Below are 27,709 nucleotides of genomic sequence, written 5' to 3'. Positions count from 1 at the left end.
GGTCCCAGTTCATTTAGGCTTGCTGGGCCATTGGATGAGCTCTTCACCACTTCATCATTACACAACACTTCATCTTTCTTCAACTCACCATCATCATCACCACACTTCAGCTCAACATGCGCATTAGCACTCTTCAACTCTTCATCTCTCTTTGACTCAATATCAATGCACAACACTTCATTTTTCATCAACTTAACATTGGTACAAGAGAAAACAGATGGTCCCAATTCCTTTATGCTCGCTAGGCCGGACAAGCCTTCCTTCACCTCCTCTCCCACATCCTCTTCTATTCTCTCCAAGACATGGAGCATACAAACCTGCAGCACACTAGAAACACAAGTGTTGGACTTGGCCTCCTTTGCCTCATCCACTTTCTCAATCACCACATCATCCACAACACATTTTCGCGCACTAGCCAAATTTAACACAACATCCTTCCTTTGCTTCATCACCACATCCACATTCCCCTTCATCAGAGCATCCGCATCCCGCTTCATCACAAAACATACATCCCACTTCACCTTCACTTCCTTAGCATCAACACACACTTTGCTTGAACAAGGGGTTCGCAACTTCGCCTCAGCACACACCGCATCACTCCATTTCCCGCCGGGCACTTGCCCATCAACACACTTCTTAACCGAATCAACAGAGGAGGCACTCTTGGCCTTGGCATCCTTCATCCCAACACGTTGCTCCAAACCCTTTTACATTATTTTCAGCAAGTTTTCACGCACCGCATCACTCCGTTTCCCGCCGGGCACTTGCCCACATCAACACACTTCTTAACCAAATCAACAAGGGAGGCACTCTTAGCCTTGGCATCCTTCGTCCCAACACGCTTCTTCAAACCCTTCTGCATTATTTTCATCAAGTTTTCAAGTTGGGACCTCATAGCCTATTCCCTTTCATCATCTTCATCATCACTCCCTTCATCATCCTCATCTTTAAAACTAGAGCTTGAAGTCAGCTCTCTACACTTTGAAGGCACGGGCCGCCGCAGCAGCGCATCCACAGGACTAGGCACATGTTTCTTCATAGGCATCTTTTCAACTTCACACTTTTCCACCACCTTATTACTCCCAACAACATCATCCACACTTCTCCTCACGACACCAACCTCTTTCTTTTCTATCTTCTCCTTACCCCCACCAACTCATTACACTTCTCTTCACACCACCAACCTCTTCCTTCATCCCCGACATCCCACCAATAGCAATAGATGCATCGAAATCCAAAGCAATTTTTCTCTCCAAAACACTCTCCACATCAAGGGCATCCCACTCACCCATCCTCATCATCTTCTCAATCCACTCCTCAATCTCCTCATTCACACTCCTCAAATTCATCTTCAACTCTTCTTGTCTATCTTCAATCAACATCATCTTCTTTTCTAACTCAATTTTCATTAGGGGTGGGGCACTTGCCATGTTTCCACATCCATATCCCAACTTTTCCCTCAAACCTCACACATCATACTCCAATTCATAAGTCATCCAAAAGGCTTCTTTTTTTAATTACAAATCCTTCACAGCATCAACTCCTAACTCAAAAAATGTCCCTCCCTACTTTTATAATGACAAACTTCACAGCTTGGACTATTAACATAGAGTGTTGTTATGAAAGCATGGTTTGTGCAACAAAATCTTAACCCATTCTATGAATGACAATCAATCCTTGCATTGGCTAAAGACCTTGCTGGAAGCGGTATATTGTTTTTCGAGCTATTGATCATCCTTTAACATAGTGTTGTTATGAAAACATGGTTTGTGCAGAAGCAATTGCGGTACATTGTTTTTCGAGCTATTGATCATCCTCAGTCTCACACTCCTCTTCCAACTTATTGGGAAGAGGGAAACCACGAGAAAGTTATGCTTGTTGGCAGTCATGTTTGTTATGCCTTGTCATCTCCTGCATGTGAGCCTCACTCTGAGTTAGATGAGGACTTTTGGAGCTCGGACAGGTCCATCATGTGTTTTGATGGGAGAGGCTACTCATTCTAGAATAGCTATGCTATTTAGCTGCATTTCTTTTGTTTGTCGGGATCTAGTGTGTTTTCTAGAGACAGTTTCTACATTCCTAGGCTGTCCACACTTGCCGGACATTATCCTTGCCAATCAATTTTTTTGGTGGCCAACTGGCATTTTCTAGGCATTTATTATGCCACAATCAATATTAAATGCTAGTCCGCCAGCATCTATGGCATTTCCAAATTTCAATAGACCAATTTAGGGGTTTTGTGGCTATTTATAGTCATTCCCACTTGGCAATCTGTCATATCATCATCTTCCTTCTTCCCTAGCAAGTGCACATCATCTTCCTTCTTGCCTAGCAAGTGCACACTTCAACTCCGTCATCTTCCTCCGTCTTCGGTACTACCGTCATCATCAGCCTAATCTGGTGGCCTCACTAACAATGTGGGCTACATGCAAGGACTCATCAATCCATCATCATTGTATCAACCTCTCTCTCTCTCTCTCTCTCTCTCTCTCTCTCTCTCTCTCTCTCTCTCTCTCTCTCTCTCTCTCTCTCTCTCTCTCTCTCTCTCTCTCTCTCTCTCTCTCTCTCTCTCTCTCTCTCTGTCACTACCCCGTCCGTTCTCCCGTCTGTCCATCACTTGCCCTCTCTCTACCGCCCACTGCCTCGTCACCGTCACTCGTCATCACCGCCGCCCATTGCTCCCCCGTCACTGTCGCCCGTCATCACTATCGCCCGTCTCACTGCCCCGTCATTGCCGCCCATCACTGCCGCCACTGCCCGTCAGTCGATCACGTCACTCCAGGAAAAGGGCAAAGATCACATCACTCCACAAATAGGAAGGGCGTTGGAATTATATTCGAAGGCCCTCAATTGTGATCACACCAGTGGAGCAATATGTCGTAATCAACTTGTGCCCAACACAACAAGACAAAGTTCACCCCCAAAATGGAGGTCCAGATAGAACAAATGATTACCAATGCCATCAACAAAGTCAAGAAGGAGTATGACAACGGACTAAGCATAGTGAAGAGGCAGCTGAACGATAAGATTAAAAGCTGGAATTGAAGATAGAAGCCCAAGATGGGGAGATTCAATCACTTAGGCAGCTATTGACTGACATTCAACTCAATCCCAAGCTAGAGGAAGGAGAAATTCAACCTAGCATGACCGAGGAGCTCACCCGCATCAAAGAGGAAATACAACTCCAAAAAAAGGAGGAGACAACAAAGAAGGTTGTTTCTTGGGCAGAGATACTCAAGAAAACCCAACAGCAAGTAGAGGAGGCGGAGCAATGGATTCAAATTGCAAAGAAGGGGAAACACCTAGCATACGCACCTACAACAACCATAATCAATGACACATCGGAGGAGGAACAAAAAAGGAAAATGAGAGCACTCCATGTTCGGGTGACGGGGCTGAAGATGCATGCAAAAGTGGATGAGGACACCAAGGTGCTATACACGTTAATGAATATTAAGAAAGACGCGCATGTCTCCGCTTGGAGAGTGGACAAGAAAAGCACAGAAAGGGAGAGCTCAAAAGAGCATGCACTCATTCTCCGCTTCCCCACCATGGAGGCTAGGAGAGACTTCCTAGCTCAACGCCGTACATTGAAGGGGATCGGTGTGTTTTTGAGTGACGATCTCACACCAACCCAACTAGCCCACATGAGGGAGTGCATACCAAAAATTAAGGCAACCAGGCAGGAGGGCAAGCTCGCCTTCTACAGAGGGGGGAGAGTGGTAGTCATGGAGAGGAGCCACAAATGATGGCGTGAGACCTATGGGACCTATGGGACCAGCCTTGCAGTGGCAATCTGGAACTGTAATGGAGCCCTCCGATTGGATGTGGGAGCTTTTGAGGAGACATTCAGAGAGAGAGATATAGTGTTCTACTTAGAGACACATCAGGGACCACATACTATACTTCCACAGGTGACAGGCTATAGGTGGAAATCAGCTTGCAGGAAGGAGACATGCACAGACCACAGTAATCGCGGGTCGGGAGGAGTGGCAGTGTTATTCAGGGAGAAGCTACAACAAATGATCTAGGTAGTCCGCAAAGATGAGCAGGCTAGATACATGTGGGTGAGAGTGCATGGTGAGGAATGCACTTTGTATGTTGCCATATGCTATTTTCCTCCTATAACGTCTCGATATGCCCCACCCAAGGGGCAATCACCATATGTGGCTTTGGATGAGGATATTTGGGAGTTCTCGACAAAGGAGGGAGAGGTTATCTTACTAGGAGACTTTAATGCCAGGACAGCCTCCCATCAAGTATCTTTCTTTGATGCATCCGAGGAGATGCTGCAAGAGCAGGATGTGTCAGAGCTATAGCTGGAGAGGACATCTCAGGATATGGGGAAAGTCACCCAATACGGGAGATACCTTGTGGAGATGGGCACAGCACACAGGTTGGCCATTCTTAATGGTCTGGCTAGATACCCCCTATTCGGCGCCTTCACATGTTATCCTCACCGACATCGTGCCAACATAGTAGACTATGTTCTTGCCACACCGATACTGATATCTCACATCCACGACCTCTCAGTATCCCGACGCCTTCTCGGAGTTGCAGTGGATCATGCCTACCTATCATTGACCATCGACCTCCAATTCACTAACACACAGACCCATCATGCAACTCACCGGCACCCGAGATACCTCTTTTCTAGAGAGACTGAGGATACCTATGAGGCGGAGATCCTTAGATTGTTACATGATGGAGACCCCGACGTTCCATTACAGGAGCTAACTCAACAGTTCAATGAGGCCCTACACATCGCTACAGGTGTAACCTTCCCACACTCGTGACCCACATAGAGAGCCTCCACCGGGGTGACACCTCGAAACCGCTGGTATGATGATGAGTGTCGTGAGACCAAAGAACAACTACAGAGAGAGATAGCACTAGGATCCACTACCCACAAACAAGCACATATACTCTTTAGACGCCTCACACGGCGGAAGAAGAGAACATTCTTGGCCCAACTGGAGCAAGATCCATATCAGTTATTCTTGAGCCAAGACTCTAGAGAGGCTTGGAGGCTTTTCAAAGAGCATTGCCCGACCACACCTAGTACGTCCAAACTGCTGTATGGGAGGAGTATGCAACTAGCCTTTATACTGTGGAGGGTCAACCACCTCTTCCTGACCCACCTAAGCCTTGTCCAGAGACCACCACTTTCTTTACAGAAAGTAGGGTCCGAGAGGCCATTGACAGACTTAGCAAAGGAAAGGCACAAGATCATGATGGATTAGTAGTCGAGCACTTAATCCATGCTAGAGATTTGGTGGCAAGATTCCTAGCTTACATGTTTAACAGAGCCATGTGTGAAGGCCTACCAAAAAGCTAGAGCACGAACACTATTGTGCCTATCCTTAAGTCAAGGGACCCTACTCTACCCAGTAACTATCGGACTATCATGGTTGGGCATACATTGGCTAAGTTATATGCTTCCATCCTTGAGCATGGGTTAAGCAAGTGGGCAAAGATGTGGGATCTTAGAGCACAAGGACATGCTAGCTTTAGGAGAGGCTTCTCCACATTGGATCACATCCTCACACTCAAGGCGATCATGAGGAGGGAAGAGCCCATGGCCAACGGACCTACTGCTGCTTTGTGGACTTCCACAGCCTTTGACACAGTACCGAGAGACAGGCTGATAAATAGATTGCATACCATGGGAGTACTGAAAGAGCTCAATTGGGGTATTTTGGCACTGTATGAGAGAGTTGTGGGTGGAGTCCGCGCACCTGAGGGCCTTTCGATACCTATTTACTCCACCATTGGGGTGAAGCAGGGAAATAGATTGCATACCATGGGAGTACTGAAAGAGCTCAGTTGGGGTATTTTGGCACTGTATGAGAGAGTTGTGGATGGAGTCCGGACACCTGAGGGCCTTTCGATACCTATTTACTCCACCATTGGGGTGAAGCAAGGATGCCCCCTCTCTCTGACATTATTTGGCATGTACATTGATAGGATTGCTCATTACATTTCACAAGAAGGAGATAGAGAAGCTCCACTAGCTGGCACTTGGATACCCCTCCTATTGTATGCAAATGGCATTGTATTGATAGCTGACTCTCTAGAGGATCTACAGAGACACTTGGATGCACTACACTCCTATAGTTTGGACAATGGGCTTTCAATGAACCTTGGTAAAACCAAGGTGATGGTATTTAATACTACACCACAGTGTCAAAGAGGGGATTGACTTTCAAAAAGTGTTTTCACCTGTTGTCAAGATGGCCACTCTCCATGTATTGTTTGCCATTGTAGCATCTATGGATCTAGAGCTTGATCAGATGGATGTTAGAATAGCATTCCTACGTGGTGATTTAGAAGAAGAGCTATACATGAAGCAACAAGAAGGCTTTGTTATGCCAAGAAAGAAACATTTAGTGGGCAAGCCTAAGAGAAGCTTGTATAGTCTAAAGCAGGCTCCTAGACAATGGCATAAGAAATTTGATGCCTTCATACTCTCACATGGGTTCAAGAGAAGCAATGTAGATCACTGCTTGTATACAAAGATGGTTGATGATGGAAGGCTTATTATTATTGTGCTTTATGTGGATGATATGCTTATTGTTGGTAAGTATAAGAGCCATGTTAATGCATTGAAAAGACAACTGAATTCAGCCTTCTCCATGAGGGATTTGGATGTAGCTGAACAAATTTTGGGCATGCATGTAACAAGAGATAGAAAGCAGTAGCTCTTATTCCTCTCACAAAAAAAGTACATCAACAAAGTACTTGACAAGCTTTCTATGGCTAATGCTAAGCCTCTTGCTATACACTAAGCTTAGCAAAGCAAATTACCCAAAAGATGATAAGGCAACTAATACTATGAGGGGTGTTCCTATGCTTTAGCTTGTGAGGGGTCACTCGTGTATACAATAGGAGTCATGAGCAGGTGTATGTCAAACCTTGGCAAAGCGCACTGGGAGGCAATGAAATGCATCTTCCGGTACCTTAAGGGCACACAAAGAAAATGTATATGCTATGGAAAGGATATATTAGATCTACAGGGATGTTGTGATGCAAACATGGCAAGGACTTGGATACTCGCAAGTCTCCTAGCGAGTACATTTTCACATTGACTGGTGGGGCAATTTCAAGGTGCTTTAGATTGCAAAAGATAGTAGCACTCTCTACCACTAAGGCTAAATATATTTCAGCTTGGCCATTTGGTAAGGATTTCGGGCTGCCCACCAAAACACCAATACTTGAATGTGAGCCAAAGTGCTATATGCTTGGCTAAGAATGCCATGTTTCATGCATATACCAAACATATTGATGTGTAGTACCACTTTATCAAACAAGTTCTGGATGATGGTCTAGTCACACACACTAAGATCAAAACATGAGATAACCTTGCAAATGTTCTCACTCGGAGTCTTGCAAAGGCTCAACATGAGCATTGCATTCGACTAGTGGGAGTTGGTTAAAGGTTCACTCCTCGGACCTTTAAGTGGGAGGTTGTTGGATGTAAACACCCTTCGTTATGCTTCGCATGTATATATTTACTTGTACGTGTGAATGCACCCTTACGAATATAAGTGCATTGTATCCTAAGTATAAATACATTCTTTTATTCTGTGGGTGCCACACTGATACACACCCTACTCACGTTTTTTGCTCTCTGCACTCTCTACCGTTGCACACATTGCACTCCTGCGCACACCCCCTTCACTTTTCCCACCCTCTTCTACTCAAGTTCGCAAGGACACCTTCGATTGCTCTTCGGCTTTTGTTCCACTACAACTCCAAGTATCTCCTACGGGCCACGGCATTGGAGACAACACTTCCTTCATCATTAGATGTTTCAGAGTTCGTGATCCATGAGTGTTTGGTGTTTGGATTCCCTATCTATCTTAAAGGGGAACCATCTTATTTCATCCTCAAAGGGACAGCTAGTCCTTCTATGACTTTAGAGGGGATTCCTACTTCTCCAATCTCACAAGGGATCCCTACTCACCCTGAATTTCTTCACACCACCATTTAATTTCAAGAAGTGGTTCTCTTTCGAGCAATCACTTTCTCTCCTAACCAATCTCTAGAGGACCTATCTAGATTGGGACCTTGGATTTTCAACCAAGACTTGGTGGCTAGGCCTTTGTATTTCCAGCATGGAGTCACGAAGCTAGTGGCTTCTCTCTCAAGAATATGTTTCAAGTTCTGCTCATCTAATCTCATGTTCTTCTTCACATGTCTCCTTTCACATCACATTCTCAGATTACAACGTGGATCTTCTTCTCTCTATCACTCCTTTGTTGTGCTCCTTTTTGGGCCTAAGAGGGGGTGTTGAGAAACCACATCATTCAATACAATTTCCCTCCATTCCCATTTTTTGTTTCCATATCCAACCCTAAAAAGTCTTTCAAAGCACCTTCCAAGAGAGTCGGGGTGCCACTTGAGAGACTTCGATGGGCGAGACTCGAGATTGTCTATACCTATATATCACACTAACTCCTCCCATGGGCGCACGCGCACACACACTTTCGCTCATTCATCAAACACTCTTCTTTTCTCTCCTTCCACCATCTCCAAACTCCACCCCTTCTTGCTACCAAACGCTAATCCCCTCCATCTATAGGGCTACATTTACAAGGGCGATCTCTTTCTTCCCTATTGGTGTCATCATTAATTGGCAACTACTTCCTTAGGCTACAGAAGCTTGCATTCAGCAATCTATACTTCATCCCCTGACATATTGGTGCTTCCTCCAGCATGGACGACCACTTTCTCCAATTGGCATCAACCTCAAAGGCCACTGTTGCTTGCATTTGGGCAGCCTAGCACCTTCTTCATCACCTCGCATCACTCCACAATAGTTGGCGTCACTCATTAGCTTGCATTTGCAAATTCAAAGGCTACTTCTCCATCAAATAGTAGTCTCCTTGCTCCAAGAGTCATCTTGATAGTTATGTTTGATAGTCTGGCACTCTTCCTAACTTCAACATCAATCTCCAATAGCCAGTGATCTTCTACCGACAACTTCTTAGGACTGCATTCCGCTCCCTCAATAGTTATCCTCCACTTCCAATCATTACTTCTATTAGCAATCATGTATGACTTGTGCGGTCATCTTCTACTTGTGAGCCTTAATCTGAGTCAAATGAGGACATTAAGAGCTTTGGCATTGTATTTGTTTGTCATTTTATGTGTTCTAAACACATTAGATGAAGGGCACATTAGTGCATTTCTTTTTAGGCACTTTTCGCTATCCTTGATGCTCTATATTGAACATGGCCACTTTTGGCCCCAGCTTGCCTATTTATAGGCGACCTACCCTCCCATTCTCATTAGTGCCCACATTGATGCGTAGAGCTTGTTAGCAAAGTATGTCAGCTCATGTGTGAGTCTAAGCATGTATTGTGGGCTGGTGGGCACATTATGTAGATATTTTGGGCATTTATTACATAGCATTTTATGCTTTATAGCATTTATTGCTGCCAATCAGCCAGCATTAATATTGGCTGACCTAAATATTTTAAGGCATTATTCATGCCTTTGGGCTCCTTCTCAATCAGTCAGCTCACCACTTGGAGGTTCCGTGGAGAGAGAAGCTGGTGCCAGTCCCCATGCAGCTAGTGACTCACTGTTTTATGCAACAGTCTCGAGTCTGATATATGGATTTCATTTCCAAAGCATATATCTGAGTTCTCATCTATATTGTGTTCTCTCTTTCTTTTCTTTTCTCTTTTGTCTTGTGTTCAACAGTTTATTACAGCATATATTTACGCTTCCATTGCTGCTCCACTTCTAACATGGTATCAGATTTCAGCATCTGTGCTGCTACTGTATTTTCTTTGCTGATTCCAAGATTATTCTGACCATTGCTGATCGAGTGTCTGCTGGTCCAACCAGGCGACCTGTTTTACCTGCGTGTTTGCTGATGTTAGCATCCATACAGCCTACATCAACCCCTCTACTGCTTGTGTGTCAATTCCAACCTGTGTTTTGGTGTTTTTGCATCTCGTCCTAGCTGAGCGGCTGCATTTTCAGGCCATTTCTGCTATTTTAGGCAATTTTTGGCTGATTTAGTGACTTTTCACAGCAATTTTCTTATTGTTTGGTCAAATTTCGTTAAATACTGCATGTGAGCTCTCATTTTTGGCAATCTGTGCTTGTGGTTTGACTGTGTTCTCTTTCCAAATACCTTCTTCTTTTCTCTACTTCTCTTCTACAGTCTCTACAAATGGCTCCCCCGTGCACATCCACTGATGATAAGTTACATGGAGGTTCTTGTGAGGCTTTTGCAAATTTAGAGAGGGGTTCAAAGAAGATGAAGTCGAAGACCCAATGTTACCACTGTGGGAAGAAAGGTCGTTTACAGAAGGACTGCAAAGAGTTAGCAACTTCCAAGAAGAAACAGGAGCAAAAGACGAAGCAGGATGCGGACTCCTCTGACAAGTCGTCATCTGCCTCAAATTCCAACTCAACTCCTTTGACCAAGGTGAAGTCTAAGGTGCAAAAGGAATCCTCTTCTCTTCGGATCATGGAAAGAGCTTGGTAGCTCCTTCCTCAGTTGCTTTCTAGTGGTGGTGATGAGGTCATCCCTCACAACTCTCCAATGCGAAAGAGGGAGTGTGAAAGGGTAGTGAGATGGGGCAGCCGTGCCTCATCTGTATTTCTATATAGATGCATAGGATCCAAAGAGGGACGTCCCTGACGCATCGTGACCAAAGTTTGACAAGTTCAAATCCTGGAGCTAGGATTGACATTGAGATTCATGACGGGCTGGTTATTTGACAAATAGCGGATGGCTTTTGTTTGGAGCTCATATGAGGAGACACTTTGGCGGTTTGGCCAAAGAAGGGGAATCCATGGTTATTTATGCCCTGCAACATTGGTGACATGATGGTCACGTGTGCTACATCAGAGGCATTGTTGACAAACATTAAGAGCTGCTATGATCTTCTCTATTTTCAAGAGCTGGTACGATCGACAACGACATTAGGTTCTCTCTGAGGCACCTTGGTGGTGGCTTGATCACCCACTACCTAGATATCCATGGTTCTACTTGGTGGTTCTCTATTGTATAGACTATGATGAGTCATTTATCATTGTATCATTGTATTGTATCAGATCACCCATGATCTGAGAGAGGATGTTAGCAAAGTATGTCAGCTCATGTGTGAGTCTGAACATGTATTGTGGACTAGGCACATTATGTAGATATTTTAGGCATTTTTATCGTGTAGCATTTTATGCTTTATTAGCATTTATTACTACCAATCGACCAACGGACCTGACATATTTTATGGCATTATTCATGCCTATATATTCTGGGCTCTTGCTCCTTAGTCAATTCACCAGAGGTCCCATGGAGAGAGAAGCCGATGCCAGTGTCCACACAGCCACTGACTCACTATTGTATGCGACAATCTCTTGTTTGATATGTGGATTCCATTTCCCGAGCATACATCTGAGTTCTCATCTATATTGTGTTCTCTCTTTCTTTTCTTTTCTCTTTTGTCTTATGTTCAACAGATTATTACAACATATATTTACGCTTTCATTGCCGCTCCACTTCTGACAGAGTTGTGTGTTGGGACTCACTATTGCAACCTTGTATCTTCAACCATTGCAATCACATTGTTCCTTCTCTCTCCTGCATTCTCTTTGTCTCCGTGCTCACTTTCGTCTTTCCATTGTGCACTCTCACAACTTCGACAACCTATTGGCCGAAGGTGTTAGCAGATATGTCAGCTCATATGTGAGTCTGTGCATGCAAGGGACTGGGCACATTATTTAGTATATTTTAGGCATTTTTTATGGTCTTCATTTTGGTCATATTTAGCACTTATTGCTAGCCAACCTAATCATATTGAGGACATATTTTGTCCTATATATTCATATTCCTCACTCAATCACTCATCTGCCACCATCATACGTGTGGAGACTCCATGGAGAGAGAAGCTAGTACCGATGCCCACGCAGCCAATGACTCACTGTTATATACGATTGTCTCGTGTTTGATATATGGATTCCATTTCCCGAGCATACATTTGAGTTCTCATCTGTATTGTGTTCTTCAAAGTTCCTTCTTTTCTTTTCTCTTTTATCTTGTGTTTCAACTATTTATTACAATAGATGTTTACAATTCCATTGCTCCTCCACTTCTGACATAGTATCATATTTCAGATCCTATGCTCCTGTTATGTTTTCTTTGTTGATTTCAGGATTGTTTTGACCATTGCTAATCAGGCAATTGCTGCTCCGACCAGGAGACCTGTTTTTCTTGCGTTTTGCTAGTGTCAGCATCTGTAACACATGTGTCAACCCCTCTACTATCTGCATGTCAATTCCAACCTACGTTTTGGTGTCTCTACATCTCTTCCTGGCTGGGCGACTGCATTCTCAAGCTGTTTTTGCTGTTTCAAGTAGTTTTTGGCTAATTTTTTTGCCTTTTCACAAACAGATTTCGCCTTGTTTGGGTCAAATTTTGGTGAATATTGTATGTAAACTCTCATTTTCTGTATTCTATGCTTCTGATTTGGTTGTGTTTCCTCTCCAAATCCCTTCTTTTTGTTGGGAATAAAGGGCCATCGTGCCTTTTATATTTACACAAGTGGTGCCTTTTATATTTACACAAGTGTGAACACACCCTTAGCACATTTGTACTTTCATATATATCTATCTAAAACCTAAAAAGATACACAGCAAATTGTACCCAAGAACATCATGCATCTCTCTCTCTGACTCTCACTCTCTACTCTTGCTCACGTTTTGCTCTCTACCTGACATTTCCATCGCCGGACATTGCCACTGCACATCGCTCACTTCAAACTCGTATTAGAGCTGCAACTAAGGTGTTCACGTTTCTCAGAGTCAGGTGCAAGTCAACATGTCACGTTTTCAGTCAGGCAACAATTCCAAGTTGCACGCAGATCAAAATCGTCATTTCCTGGTCAGACACAGCCACGCACAGGTCAGGCACTTTAGGCACAGGTCAAAAGCATCGTTTTCAATCAGGCGCAGGTCAATGGACAAACAGGTGACAGCTCGTGCAATCAAACACAGGTCAAAAACGTCATTTTCAATCAGGCACAAGTCAAAAACGTCGTTTTCAGTCAAGCGCAAGTCAAAAACGTCGTTTTCAATCAAGCCCAAGTCACGTAAGCAGGTGACGGGCTGGTGGCTGTAAACGGGGCAGAATTGTCACTTTCCTTTGCAAATATTTTTGACGACGTTCATGTATGTAAGCACAGTTCAAAATTTTGGGCAGATTTGTGCCAAAATTTTGGGGATTTGTCCAAAGTTGATGCAAGCAAGATATAACATTGATATTTGTCTCAAAAGTTGCAGGAATGTGTGACATTTTGCCTCTGACATTTAGGGATTTTCATATACATGCAAGAATTGGGCTGAAATTTACTCAATTTCTCAACATTGATGCACATTGGATCCCGTGCAATTTGGGGCATTTGCTGTTTAGGTGAAATTTGTGCGCCATTTGGTCTTTTTATGTACATGCGGGTTTAATTAGAGTGAGAAACCTGCACAAATGCAGGTTTCTTACTCTACCGTGCAAATTTCTTTAATCTTGGAGGAACCATGACATTTTATGCATTTGGCAATCCATCTCCTTTTTCTCACCTAGGTCTTATATCAAGTTCCTATAATTCTTTTGAGTCGTATGAGCCAAAATCCCTTTTTGTTTCTTCGTTTGGTGTGCAGGAGCGGGATGGTTTTCAGTATATTAACTTTAATATGTTGGGGATAAAAGCGCCTCTGCCTAGCCGCGTGTGTATTACTACACTGACAGTATCTGCACCTGCTTAGTGCAAGCAGTGGGTGTCTATCATTGTCACTTTATTCTTTATTCTTTCAGTGACATTTGAATAAAGGGAAGGCCGGTCACACATTGTGACTATTGGAGTCTCCACATTTGGAGTCTCTCTCTCTTGCTCCTGCTTCTTCCACCATAGCTCTTGCTCCCGCTTCTGCTTTCACTTTAGGGCTTACCTCCCTTCATCAAATTTCTACTTTATGGGATGAGTCCAAACCTTACGTAAATAATCATTAATAAATGTGACAAAGTACTCCTCAAACTCTTTATAACCTTACGTGAATAATCGTTAATAAATGTGACAAAGTACTCCTCAAACTCTTTATCTTATAAAGAGTTTGAGGAGTACTTGCACATCACATATAGTTTGGTTTACACTTCTCCAATGAGTGCTACTACTCCGTTTGGACCAATTGGTGAGACTGGCTATTTCTTTGATCTTGGAGGAACCATGATATTTGATGCATTTGGCAATCCATCTCCTTTATCTCGGCTAGGTCTTATATCAGGTTCCTATAATTTTTTTGAGTCGTATGAGCCAAAACCCTTTTTTGTTTCTTCTTTTGGTGTGCAGGAGCGGGATGGTTTTCAGTATATTAACTTTAATATGTTGGGGATAAAGACGCCTCTGCCTAGCCGTGTGTGTATTACTAAACTAACAGTATATGCACCTGCTCCGTGCAAGCAACGGGTGTCTATCATTGTCACTTCATTCTTTATTCTTTCAGTGACATTTGAATAAAGGGAAGGCCGGTCACACATTGTGACTATTGGAGTCTCCACATTTGGAGTCTCTCTCTCTCTCTTGCTCTTGCTTCTTCCACCATAGCTCTTGCTCCCGCTTCTGCTTTCACTTCAGGGCTTACCTCCCTTCATCAGATTTCTACTTTATGGAATAAGTCCAAACCTTATGTGAATAATCGTTAATAAATGTGACAAAGTACTCCTCAAACTCTGTAAAATGAAGAGTTTGAGTACTTGCACATCTAGTATAGTTCGGTTTACACTTCTCCAATAAGTGCTACTACTGCATTTTGACCAATTGGTGAGACTGGCTATTTCTTTGATCTTGGAGGAACCATGACATTTGATGCGTTTGGCAATCCATCTCCTTTATCTCAGCTGGCTCTTATATTAGGTTCCTATAATTCTTTTGAGTCGTATGAGCCAAAACCCTTTCTTGTTTCTTCTTTTGGTGTACAGGAGCTGGATGGTTTTCAATATGTTAACTTTAATATGTTGAGGGTAAAGGCGCCTCTACCTAGCCACGTGTGTATTACTACACTGATAGTATCTGCACCTGCTCAGTGCAGGCGGTGGGTGTCTATCATTGTCACTTCATTCTTTATTCTTTCAATGACATTTGAATAAAGATTGTGACTATTGGAGTCTCCACATTTGGACTCTCTCTCTCTCTTGCTCTTGCTTTTTCCACCATAGCTCTTGCTCTCACTTCTGCTTTCACTTCAAGGCTTACCTCCCTTCATAAAATTTCTACTTTATGGGATAAGTCCAAACCTTACGTGAATAATCGTTAATAAATGTGACAAAGTACTTTGCAGCCTCTAGTGATCGACAGGGATGGATCTATTAGCCTGCTCTTCTTCAGTCTCAATCTGTCATCTCCTGGTTGTGAGCTCCTGTCAGAGTCTGACAGGAGACAGAGGAGCTATGTCAGTGTGTTTTTATGGCTGCTTTAGTCGGCATGCAGCCTTGGGCATTTTACAGCCCAAACTGGGCTGTTTCTGGGCTGACTGCCCATTATTTTGGGCAGTCGGCCAGATTTGGCCATAGTCGGACCAGATCTGGCTGGTCGGCCAAATCTGGCCAGGTCGGCCAGTTTGGCTGGTCAGCCAGTTTGTTGGTTGGGGGCTATTTATAGCAGCCCCCCCAGTCAGTCCAGCATTCACTCTCTGCAGTTACAGCACTGCTCCCTCCGTCTCCGTCTCCGGCATTGGTGCTGCCTCTGCTTCCAGTCTGTCCTGGTTCCCTCATTGACGCTCCGGGCTGCGTGCAGGGACTGTTCTGTCCATTCCAGTGTATTCAGCATTCATCTGTCAGTGCAGACTTTCTTCCTTCATTCTCTACTTCCTCTCTCCTCTCCTCTGTGTTCGTGTTCTTCTTTCGCTGCGCACTCTCACATGGTATCATCGCCTGATTGAGAGCACGGAGGACGACCTTCAGGAGAGAAATACCTTACTGCTGCTGCCAACAGATCCACAACAACCAGGAGATTGCTTCAGGCGGCTGCCAACAGGTCCATCCTAGCCAGGCGACTGCATCAGGAGGCTGTACAGCCTGCATTTGCTGTACACAGGGGCTGCCACGTCATCCAGTGACGCAACAACCCTGCGTTTGCTGCTAGGCGACCTCTTTTGCTGCAAGGCGACCTTCCTACAGGCTGCGTTTTGCTGCTCTGCAGGTCGCTTCTACCCCAGGCTGCTCCTTTCCTGCAGGCGACCTCTGTCTGGGCTGGTTCCCGGTATTGGTGGTCTCTTTTCTGGTGTTCGACATCAGATCTATTTGCGTTTTGCAAATCCAAGTGTTTGTAGGCACTCTCTGCCTGCGTCTTGGTGGTTGGTGACCACATTGCTGGTCCTATTTCGTCAACGACACAACTTTCTTTGGTATTTTGCAGATTGGAAGATGTCTTACCAGTTTTCAGGCTTTGAAGACTCAGAGGATGAGCTTCTTTCTCATCATTCCTCTGAGCGGAGGCGGGACTATCGTGAAGTTCGACATCGGGAAGACCCTCCTCGCACTCATCCATCTTCAGTCCATGCATCTCAGACGGTTCCATCTACTGCGAAGGTTTTTTCAGTGAAGACTGCATCAGATGTGCGGATGCCTTCCTTGATTCCCTCTATACAGGTGCCGATTCTCCCTTCCTTTCCAAAGGAAGACAAGTTGGATGGTTCCAACTACTCCCTATGGTCATGCAAGGTGGCTTGCATCCTTGATACCTTTGATCTGTGGGAGCTTGTTTCTTCGCCCATCGACCGACCCCCCGTGGATTCGTCCGATGGCACCTCTATGGACCGTGCAGCCTTATGGGATAGGCTCAACTCTCGAGCCCATTCCTTTCTTTTTATGAGTCTCCATGATTCTGTTCTTGTACATGTTCACAGGTTAAAGACCGCGGCGGAAGTTGTTAGCCTGCTCTTCTTCAGTCTCAGTCTGTCATCTCCTGGTTGTGAGCTCCTGTCAGACTGACAAGAAACAGAGGAGCTCTGTCAGTGTGTTTTTATGGCTGCTTTAGTCAGCATGCAGCCTTGGGTATTTTACAGCCCAAACTGGGCTGTTTCTGGGCTGACTGCCCATTATTTTGGGCAGTCGGCCAGATCTGGCCATAGTCGGACCAGATCTGGCTGGTCGGCCAGGTCGGCCAGTTTGGCTGGTCGGCCAGTTTGCTGGCTGGGGGCTATTTATAGCAGCCCCCCCAATCAGTCCAACATTCACTCTCTGCAGGTACAGCGCTGCTCCCTCCGTCTCCGTCTCCGGCATTGGTGCTGCCTCTGCTTCCAGTCTGTCCTGGTTCCCTCACTGACGCTCCGGGCTGCGTGCAGGGACTGTTCTGTCCATTCCAGTGTATTCAGCATTCATCTCAGTCAGTGCAGACTTTCTTCCTTCATTCTCTGCTTCCTCTCTCCTCTCCTCTGTGTTCGTGTTCTTCTTTCGCTGCGCACTCTCACATGGTATCATCGCCTGATTCAGAGCACGGAGGACGACCTTCAAGAGAGAAATACCTTACTGCTGCTGCCAACAGATCCACAACAGCCAGACGATTGCTTCAGGCGGCTGCCAACAAGTCCCTCCCAGCTAGGCGACTGCATCAGGAGGCTGTACAGCCTGCATTTGCTGTACACAGGGGCTGCCACGTCATCCAATGACGCAGCAACCCTGCGTTTGCTGCCAGGTGACCTCTTCTGCTGTAGGGCGACCTTCCTACAGGCTGCGTTTTGCTGCTCTGCAGGTCGCTTCTACCCCAGGCTGCTCCTTTCCTGCAGGCGACCTCTGTCTGGGCTGGTTCCCAGTACTGGTGGTCTCTTTTCTGGTGTTCGACATCAGATCTATTTGCGTTTTGCAGATCCAGGTGTTTCTAGGCACTCTCTGCCTACGTCTTGGTGGTTGGTGACCACATTGCTGGTCCTATTTCGTCAACGGCACAACTTTCTTTGGTATTTTGCAGATTGGAAGATGTCTTACCAGTTTTCAGGCTTTGAAGACTCAGAGGATGAGCTTCTTTCTCATCATTCCTCTGAGCGGAGGCGGGACTATCGTGAAGTTCGACATCGGGAAGACCCTCCTCGCACTCATCCATCTTCAGTCCATGCATCTCAGATGGTTCCATCTACTGCGAAGGTTTTTTCAGTGAAGACTGCATCAGATGTGCGGATGCCTTCCTTGATTCCCTCTATACAGGTGCCGATTCTCCCTTCCTTTCCGAAGGAAGACAAGTTGGATGGTTCCAACTACTCCCTATGGTCATGCAAGGTGGCTTGCATCCTTGATACCTTTGATCTGTGGGAGCTTGTTTCTTCGCCCATCGACCGACCCCCCGTGGATTTGTCCGATGGCACCTCTATGGACCGTGCAGCCTTATGGGATAGGCTCAACTCTCGAGCCCGTTCCTTTCTTTTTATGAGTCTCCATGATTCTGTTCTTGTACATGTTCACAGGTTAAAGACCGCGGCGGAAGTATGGACAAAGCTTGCGTCTTTGTATCAGCACAAGACATTTGCCCACAAGATTTCACCGAAGAAGAAGTTGCGGATGCTCAGTCTTGATGGTTCTTCTTCCATGAAGGAGCACATCACGAAGATGGAGGATATGTGAGGCAAGCTAGCCTCTCTTGGTCGTCTGATATCGTCTGAGGATATGGCGATGATTCTGTTGACTCAGCTGCCATCACCCCGGTATGATGTCTTCTACACCAGCCTCATCACTTCGAGGACCCGTGAGACTCTCCTATGGGAGGAGCTTTCCCCGCTTGTCTTGGAGCATGACGAGCGACTCAAAGAGGTGGGAGCCAGTGGCTCCACCAAGGCATTTACGGCTGGCACAGGTAGTGACAAGAAGAAGAAACAAAAGAAGGAGAAGGCCAAGGACAAGAAGGAGGAGGACAAGAAGGATGCGAAGGAGAAGAAGCCCAAGTGTCCCCATTGTGGGAAGGGCACTCATCCCGAGGAGAAGTGTTGGCAGAAGTATCCCCATTTGAAGCCTAAGGAGAAGGACTCGAAGGCAGCCCCAGCCACAACAGAATCTGCGTTTGTGCATCTCTTTGTTAAGGAAGACACTGCCCTAGCTTCTACCACACAGGAGAAGCCTTGGCTCGTCGACAGTGGAGCATCTTCACATATGACCTTCCGTCAGGATTGGCTTCAGGATCTTCGTTCCAGAGGGGGTACAATCACCATTGGTGACAATTCTACAGTTCCTGTTCATGGAGTAGGGACTTTACCTATGTTTTCTAACAGGCGGTCTTCCTCCGCCAAAGTTCTCTATGTGCCAGATTTGGGTTTTAACCTATTATCTGTGCATGGTCTTACTCAGTTAGGTACCCGAGTAATTTTTACTCAGGATGCAGTCACAGTGGAGGATGCTTCTACAGGTGATGCTCTTTGGACAGGTACACAGGAGGGTGGGCTTTATACACTCACAACCTTGGCTGCGTGGACTTCCCATGAGCTTGGGCTGCTCTGGCATGCTCGTTATGGTCATTTGAACCTCGATTCTCTTCACCTGGCTTCTAGGAGGAAGATGGTGGAGGGACTTCCTGATTTCCCTCCTCTTCACACTTTGTGCCCCAGCTGCTTGAGGGGCAAGCAGCACCGGCAACCTCACCCGCAGGTTGCTTCTAGGCGGGCTACTTCCCCGCTTGAGTTGGTTCATACCGACCTTTGCAGACCTATGGGCACGGCCTCCCTTGGGAAGGCCAAGTATTTGATGCTGATTGTGGACGACTTTAGTCGTTATGTGTGGCCTTATTTCTTGGAGTACAAGAGCGAGGCGTACTCCCGTTTCTGTGAGTGGCAGGTGTTTGTGGAGACCCAAACAACTTCCAAGGTTCGTGGTGTTCGAGCTGATCACGGTGGAGAGTTCACTTCTCACCTTTTCTCTCAGTTTTACAGGGATCATGGTATTCGGGTGGAGTATTCCCATCCAAACACACCATCAGAGAATGGTGTGGTGAAGCGTGCGAATCGGACCATGCTTGAGATGGCCCGATCTATGCTGGAGCATAGGAGTCTTCCTCATTTCCTTTGGGGTGAGGCGGTGGCTACAACGGTGCATATACGCAACTGCTCTCCGACTTCGGCATTACAAGACATGACTCCATATGAGGCTTTCTTTGGGAAGAAGCCTTCCGTGTCCCATTTTCGCATCTTTGGGTGCGATGCTTTTGTCCATGTGGACAAGAAGAAGAGGAAGACGAAGTTCGGCTCTAAGTCGAGAAAGCTTATCTTCGTTGGTTATAGTACGACCACGAAGGGATATCGGCTCTACGACCCGACGACGCGGCAGGTTGAGGTGAGCAGGGATGTGATCTTTGATGAGGCTTCGGCCTCTGAGGATTCGATTGATGGTTCTATTACAGATGTTTCTTCATCATCGACGGACCCCCCCCCCACCTTCTCTCCCTTCACTTCCTTCCAGGATCACCCTTAGCACCCCCCCTATTCCTCCTCCTTCGGCTTCCCTTTCCCCTTTGGTGGATGTGCCTTCCTCTTCTACGAGCTCTTCTACCGCCACTTTGGGATCTTCACGAGATATACAGCCTTCTTTAGATGCGGAGGATCTACCTTCACTCGGTGAGGGGGAGTCCCTCTCCGATTTGGGTGCTTTACAGGTTCCGGTAACCCCCCGGTCTCCCTCACAGCAGCAGGAGTCTCTCAGGATTCCTTTGTGGTATCGCCGGCTCATGCAGGATTCAGGTGTTACTCACTTTCCTGCTTCTTCAGGTCCACGTCGATCAGCCCGTTTACAGGCCCAGCGGGACAGTTCACTATGTGTGAACTATGCTCTTATGTCACAGATTCTTCAGGATTCCGAGCCTTCCACTGTGGAGGAGGCTCTTGCACAGGATATTTGGAGACAGGCTATGCAACCCGAGCTTGACTCCATCGAGCGAAACCATACGTGGGAGCTTCTACCGCGTCCCGCGAAACGGAAGGTGATTGGTGTGAAATGGGTCTTTAAGACCAAATATCTTGCAGATGGCTCCTTGGACAAGCATAAAGCTAGGCTTGTTGCCAAGGGTTTTGCCCAGCGTGCAAGGTTGGATTACTTTGAGACTTTTGCTCCTACAGCTAGGATGTCCACCATCCGAGTGCTTTTGGCTCTTGCTGCTCACCACCGTTGGCTTGTCTATCAGATGGACGTCAAGTCTGCTTTTCTGAATGGCGTTCTTGAGGAGGAGATTTATGTTTCACAGCCTCCTGGTTTTCTTGTGCAGGGGAAGGAGGATCATGTCTACAGGCTGCGGAAGGCTCTTTATGGCCTAAAGCAAGCTCCTCGTGCTTGGTACCAGCGGATTGACCGCTTCTTTCTACAGAGTGGCTTTGCGCGCTCCGCTTATGATCCCAACCTCTACTTACGGGTTGTGGATTCTCTTTCGGTGTTCCTCATCTTGTATGTGGATGATCTTATCATTACAAGGAGTGACACTCAACAGGTGGAGCATACACGGTCCATTCTACAACAGGAGTTTGACATGACGGATCTAGGGATCCTTCACTTCTTTCTAGGTCTAGAGATCTATCAGATGGCACAGGGCATTTTTATCTCGCAGCACAGGTACATCTCCGAGCTTCTTTCGGAGTTTGATATGGCTAAGTGTCGGCCTATCTCATGCCCTATGGACCCTGAGTCCAAGCTTTTGACAGCTGGAGTTCCTCTTACAGATCCCACCCATTACAGGTGCCTTGTCGGCTCTCTTATCTGGCTGCTTCACACTCGGCCGGATATCTCTTTTGTGGTGGCTTTATTGTCTTCCTTTATGCAGACTCCTACCCAGGATCACTGGCAGGCGGCCTTGCGGGTTCTTCGCTATTTGCAGGGGACTCGATCCTTTGGGATCATGTATGGAGATGAGATTACCCTTTCTGGATGGAGTGATTCTGATTGGGCAGGTGATGTGGATTCGCGACGATCCACTACAGGTTATGCTTTCACCCTTGGATCTGGTGCTGTCTCTTGGAGCAGCAAGAAGCAGCCTACTGTGGCACTTTCTTCTACAGAGGCTGAGTATCGGGCCCTATGTTCGACCGCTATAGAGGCAGTTTGGCTCCGTCGCTTACTCGCGGAGATTGGCTTTTCCCAGACCGGACCTACGGAGCTGCGCGTGGATAACCAGAGTGCTCTTGCTCTGGCCAAGAACCCGGTGTTTCATGCTCGTACGAAGCACATTGAGGTTCAATATCACTATGTTCGAGAGCAGATCGTGGATTCGGAGCTGGTGGTGGTCTATTGTCCTACGGTGGCCAATGCAGCTGATCTCTTTACGAAGCCGTTGCCTCAGGCTTCTTTGCTTCATCACATGCGGTTCTTGGGTCTTCAGACTCTCCCAGAAGTTGAGAGGGGGTGTTAGCCTGCTCTTCTTCAGTCTCAGTCTGTCATCTCCTGGTTGTGAGCTCCTATCAGAGTCTGACAGGAGACAGAGGAGCTCTGTCAGTGTGTTTTTATGGCTGCTTTAGTCAGCATGCAGCCTTGGGCATTTTACAGCCCAAACTGGGCTGTTTCTGGGCTGATTGCCCATTATTTTGGGCTGTCGGCCAGATCTGGCTGGTTGGCCAAATCTGGCCAGGTCGGCCAGTTTGGCTGGTCGGCCAGTTTGCTGGCTGGGGGCTATTTATAGAAGCCCCCCCAGTCAGTCCAGTATTCACTCTCTGCAGGTACAGCACTGCTCCCTCCGTCTCCGTCTCCGGCATTGGTGCTGCCTCTGCTTCCAGTCTGTCCTGGTTCTCTCACTAACGCTCCGGACTGCGTGCAGGGACAGTTCTGTCCATTCCAGTGTATTCAGCATTCATCTCAGTCAGTGCAGACTTTCTTCCTTCATTCTCTGCTTCCTCTCTCCTCTCCTCTGTGTTCGTGTTCTTCTTTCGCGGCGCACTCTCACAAAAGTATGGACAAAGCTTGCGTCTTTGTATCAGCACAAGACATTTGTCCACAAGATTTCCCTCGAGAAGAAGTTGCAGATGCTCAGTCTTGATGGTTCTTCTTCCATGAAGGAGCACATCACGAAGATGGACGATATGCGAGGCGAGCTAGCCTCTCTTGGTCATCTGATATCGTCTGAGGATATGGCGATGATTCTGTTGACTCAGCTGCCATCACCCCGTTATGATGTCTTCTACACCAACCTCATCACTTCGAGAACCCGTGAGACACTCCTGTGGGAGGAGCTTTCCCCACTTGTCTTGGAGCATGACGAGCGACTCAAAGAGGTGGGAGCCAGTGGCTCCACCAAGGCATTTACGGCTGGCACAGGTGGTGGCAAGAAGAAGAAACAAAAGAAGGAGAAGGCCAAGGACAAGAAGGAGGAGGACAAGAAGGATGCGAAGGAGAAGAAGCCCAAGTGTCCCCATTGTGGGAAGGGCACTCATCCCGAGGAGAAGTGTTGGCAGAAGTATCCCCATTTGAAGCCTAAGGAGAAGGACTCGAAGGCAGCCCCAACCACAACAGAATCTGCGTTTGTGCATCTCTTTGTTGAGGAAGACACTGCCCTAGCTTCTACCACACAGGAGAAGCCTTGGCTCGTCGACAGTGGAGCATCTTCACATATGACCTTCCGTCAGGATTGGCTTCAGGATCTTCGTTCCAGAGGGGGTACAGTCACCATTGGTGACAATTCTACAGTTCCTGTTCATGGAGTGGGGACTTTACCTATGTTTTCTGACAGGCGGTCTTCCTCCGCCAAAGTTCTCTATGTGCCAGATTTGGGTTTTAACCTATTATCTGTGCATGGTCTTACTCAGTTAGGTACCCGAGTCATTTTTACTCAGGATGCAGTCACAGTGGAGGATGCTTCTACAGGTGATGCTCTTTGGACAGGTACACAGGAGGGTGGGCTTTATAAGCTCACAGCCTTGGCTGCGCGGACTTCCCATGAGCTTGGGTTGCTTTGGCATGCTCAGTATGGTCATTTGAACCTCGATTCTCTTCGCCGGGCTTCTAGGAGGAAGATGGTGGAGGGACTTCCTGATTTCGCTTCTCTTCACACTTTGTGCCCTAGCTGCTTGAGGGGCAAGCAACACCGGCAGCCTCACCCGCAGGTTGCTTCTAGGCGGGCTACTTCTCCGCTTGAGTTGGTTCATACCGACCTTTGCGGACCTATGGGCACGGCCTCCCTTGGGAAGGCCAAGTATTTGATGCTGATTGTGGACGACTTTAGTCGTTATGTGTGGCCTTATTTCTTGGAGTACAAGAGCGAGGCATACTCCCGTTTCTGTGAGTGGCAGGTGTTTGTGGAGACCCAAACAACTTCCAAGGTCCGTGGTGTTCGAGCTGATCACGGTGGAGAGTTCACTTCTCACCTTTTCTCTCAGTTTTGCAGGGATCATGGTATTCGGGTGGAGTATTCCCATCCGAACACACCATCAGAGAATGGTGTGGTGGAGCGTGCGAATCGGACCATGATTGAGATGGCCCGAGCATAGGAGTCTTCCTCATTTCCTTTGGGGTGAGGCGGTGGCTACAGCGGTGCATATACGCAACTGCTCTCCGACTTCGGTGTTACAAGACATGACTCCATATGAGGTTTTATTTGGGAAGAAGCCTTCCGTGTCCCATTTTAGCATCTTTGGGTGCGATGCTTTTGTCCATGTGGACAAGAAGAAGAGGAAGACGAAGTTCGACTCTAAGTCGCGAAAGCTTATCTTTGTTGGTTATAGTACGACCACGACGGGATATCGGCTCTACGACCCGACGACGCGGCAGGTTGAGGTGAGCAGGGATGTGATCTTTGATGAGGCTTCAGCCTCTGAGGATCCGATTGATGGTTCTATTTCAGATGTTTCTTCATCATCGACGGACCCCCCCCCCCCCACCTTCTCTGCCTTCACTTCCTTCCAAGATGCCTCTTAGCACCCCCCCATTCCCCTTCCTTCGGCTTCCCTTTCCCCTTTGGTGGATGTGCCTTCGTCTTCTACGAGCTCTTCTACCGCCACTTCGGGATCTTCACGGGATATACAGCCTTCTTCAGATGCGGAGGAACTACCTTCACTCGATGAGGGGGAGTCCCTCTTCGATTTGGGTGCTTTACAGGTTCCGAAGACCCCCCGGTCTCCCTCACAGCAACAGGAGTCTCTCAGGATTCCTTTGTGGTATCGCCGGCTCATGCATTTCAGGTGTTACTCACTTTCCTGCTTCTTCTTCAGGTCCACGTCGATCAGCCCGTTTACAGGCCCAGCGGGACAGTTCACTATGTGTAAACTATGCTCTTATGTCACAGATTCTTCAGGATTCCGAGCCTTCCACTGTGGAGGAGGCTCTTGCACAGGATATTTGGAGACAGGCTATGCAGGCCGAGCTCGACTCCATCGAGCGAAACCATACGTGGGAGCTTGTACCGCGTCCCGCGAAACGGAAGGTGATTGGTGTGAAATGGGTCTTTAAGACCAAGTATCTTGCAGATGGCTCCTTGGACAAGCATAAAGCTAGGCTTGTTGCCCAGGGTTTTGCCCAACGTGCAGGGTTGGATTACTTTGAGACTTTTGCTCCTACAGCTAGGATGTCCACCATCCGAGTGCTTTTGGCTCTTGCTGCTCACCACCGTTGGCCTATCTACCAGATGGACGTCAAGTCTGCTTTTCTGAATGGCGTTCTTGAGGAGGAGATTTATGTTTCACAGCCTCCTGGTTTTCTTGTGCAGGGGAAGGAGGATCATGTCTACAGGCTGCGGAAGGCTCTTTATGGCCTAAAGCAAGCTCCTCGTGCTTGGTACCAGCGGATTGACTGCTTCTTTCTATAGAGTGGCTTTGCGCGCTCCGCTTATGATCCCAACCTCTACTTACGGGTTGTGGATTCTCTTTCGGTGTTCCTCATCTTGTATGTGGATGATCTTATCATTACAGGGAGCGACACTCAACAGGTGGAGCATACACGGTCCATTCTACAGCAGGAGTTTGACATGACGGATCTAGGGATCCTTCACTTCTTTCTAGGTCTGGAGATCTATCAGATGGCACAGGGCATTTTTATCTCGCAGCACAGGTACATCTCCGAGCTTCTTTCGGAGTTTGATATGGCTGAGTGTCGGCCTATCTCATGCCCTATGGACCCTGAGTCCAAGCTTTTGACAGCTGGAGTTCCTCTTACCGATCCCACCCGTTACAGGTGCCTTGTCGGCTCTCTTATCTGGCTGCTTCACACTCGGCCGGATATCTCTTTTGTGGTGGCTTTATTGTCTTCCTTTATGCAGACTCCTACCCAGGATCACTGGCAGGCGGCCTTGCGGGTTCTTCGCTATTTGCAGGGGACTCGATCCTTTGGGATCATGTATGGAGATGGAATTACCCTTTCTGGATGGACTGATTCTGATTGGGCAGGTGATGTGGATTCGCGACGATCCACTACAGGTTATGCTTTCACCCTTGGATCTGGTGCTGTCTCTTGGAGCAGCAAGAAGCAGCCTACTGTGGCACTTTCTTCTACAGAGGTTGAGTATCGGGCCCTATGTTCGACCGCTATGGAGGCAGTTTGGCTCCGTCGCTTACTCGCGGAGATTGGCTTTTCCCAGACCGGACCTACGGAACTGCGCGTGGATAACCAGAGTGCTCTTGCTCTGGCCAAGAACCCGGTGTTTCATGCTCGTACGAAGCACATTGAGGTTCAGTATCACTATGTTCGAGAGCAGATCGTGGATTCGCAGCTGGTGGTGGTCTATTGTCCTACGGCGGCCAATGCAGCTGATCTCTTTACGAAGCCGTTGCCACAGGCTTCTTTGCTTCATCACATGCGGTTCTTGGGTCTTCAGACTCTCCCAGGAGTTGAGAGGGGGTGTTAGCCTGCTCTTCTTCAATCTCAGTCTGTCATCTCCTGGTTGTGAGCTCCTGTCAGAGTCTGACAGGAGACAGAGGAGCTCTGTCAGTGTGTTTCTATGGCTGCTTTAGTCAGCATGCAGCCTTGGGCATTTTACAGCCCAAACTGGGCTGTTTCTGGGCTGACTGCCCATTATTTTGGGCAGTCGGCCAGATCTGGCTGGTCGGCCAAATCTGGCCAGGTCGGCCAGTTTGGCTGGTCGGCCAGTTTGCTGGCTGGGGGCTATTTATAGCAGCCCCCCCAGTCAGTCCAGCATTCACTCTCTGCAGGTACAGCACTGCTCCCTCCGTCTCCGTCTCCGGCATTGGTGCTGCCTCTGCTTCCAGTCTGTCCTGGTTCCCTCACTGACGCTCCGGGCTGCGTGCAGGGACAGTTCTGTCCATTCCAGTGTATTCAGCATTCATCTCAGTCAGTGCAGACTTTCTTCCTTCATTCTCTGCTTCCTCTCTCCTCTCCTCTGTGTTTGTGTTCTTCTTTCGCTGCGCACTCTCACAGGATCCACATACATTTGAATGCATAAGAGCCAAAGGCTTATCCATGCGTGAAATACCGAACTTTTCAGGCTAATTCTTAGTTTGGCTGCTATATAAACAGTGATCGCACGACTCAATGCAAGTAGTCAAAAGGTGGAAGATACTGCAAAGCACTAAGCATTTTTATTTCCTTAAGCGACATATGTACAAGATGAGCATACCAGAGAGATACATGTGAGATAGAACCCACCGACAAAACATGGTCAATAGTATCAGATACAACCAAGGGGTAGAGGTTGCCAAACTTGGCATCTCTTACAAGAACAAGTCTACTATGAGTTATCTTCCATGCAAAATCACCAAAGCATATACAATAACCTACATTATCAAGCTGCCCAACAGACATAAG

The 27,709-nt window shown here is 47.1% G+C and overlaps 2 pseudogenes across 1 annotated transcript in view; one reads left to right on the top strand and one right to left on the bottom strand.

Annotated features, from left to right (window-relative positions):
- LOC148020357 (uncharacterized) overlaps window positions 1–27,709 on the bottom strand; it is a 52,446-nt pseudogene that overhangs the window by 5,078 nt on the left and 19,659 nt on the right. The gene's annotated exons all lie outside the window — the stretch shown is intronic.
- On the top strand, window positions 4,062–4,796 carry LOC148020358 (uncharacterized; annotated as a pseudogene).

Source organism: Lygodium microphyllum, chromosome 19 (assembly GCF_053477565.2).
Source record: "Lygodium microphyllum isolate KBCC chromosome 19, Lygodium_microphyllum_v1.1.10, whole genome shotgun sequence".
NCBI lineage: Eukaryota > Viridiplantae > Streptophyta > Polypodiopsida > Schizaeales > Lygodiaceae > Lygodium > Lygodium microphyllum.
This window is presented reverse-complemented; position numbering and strand designations above follow the sequence as displayed.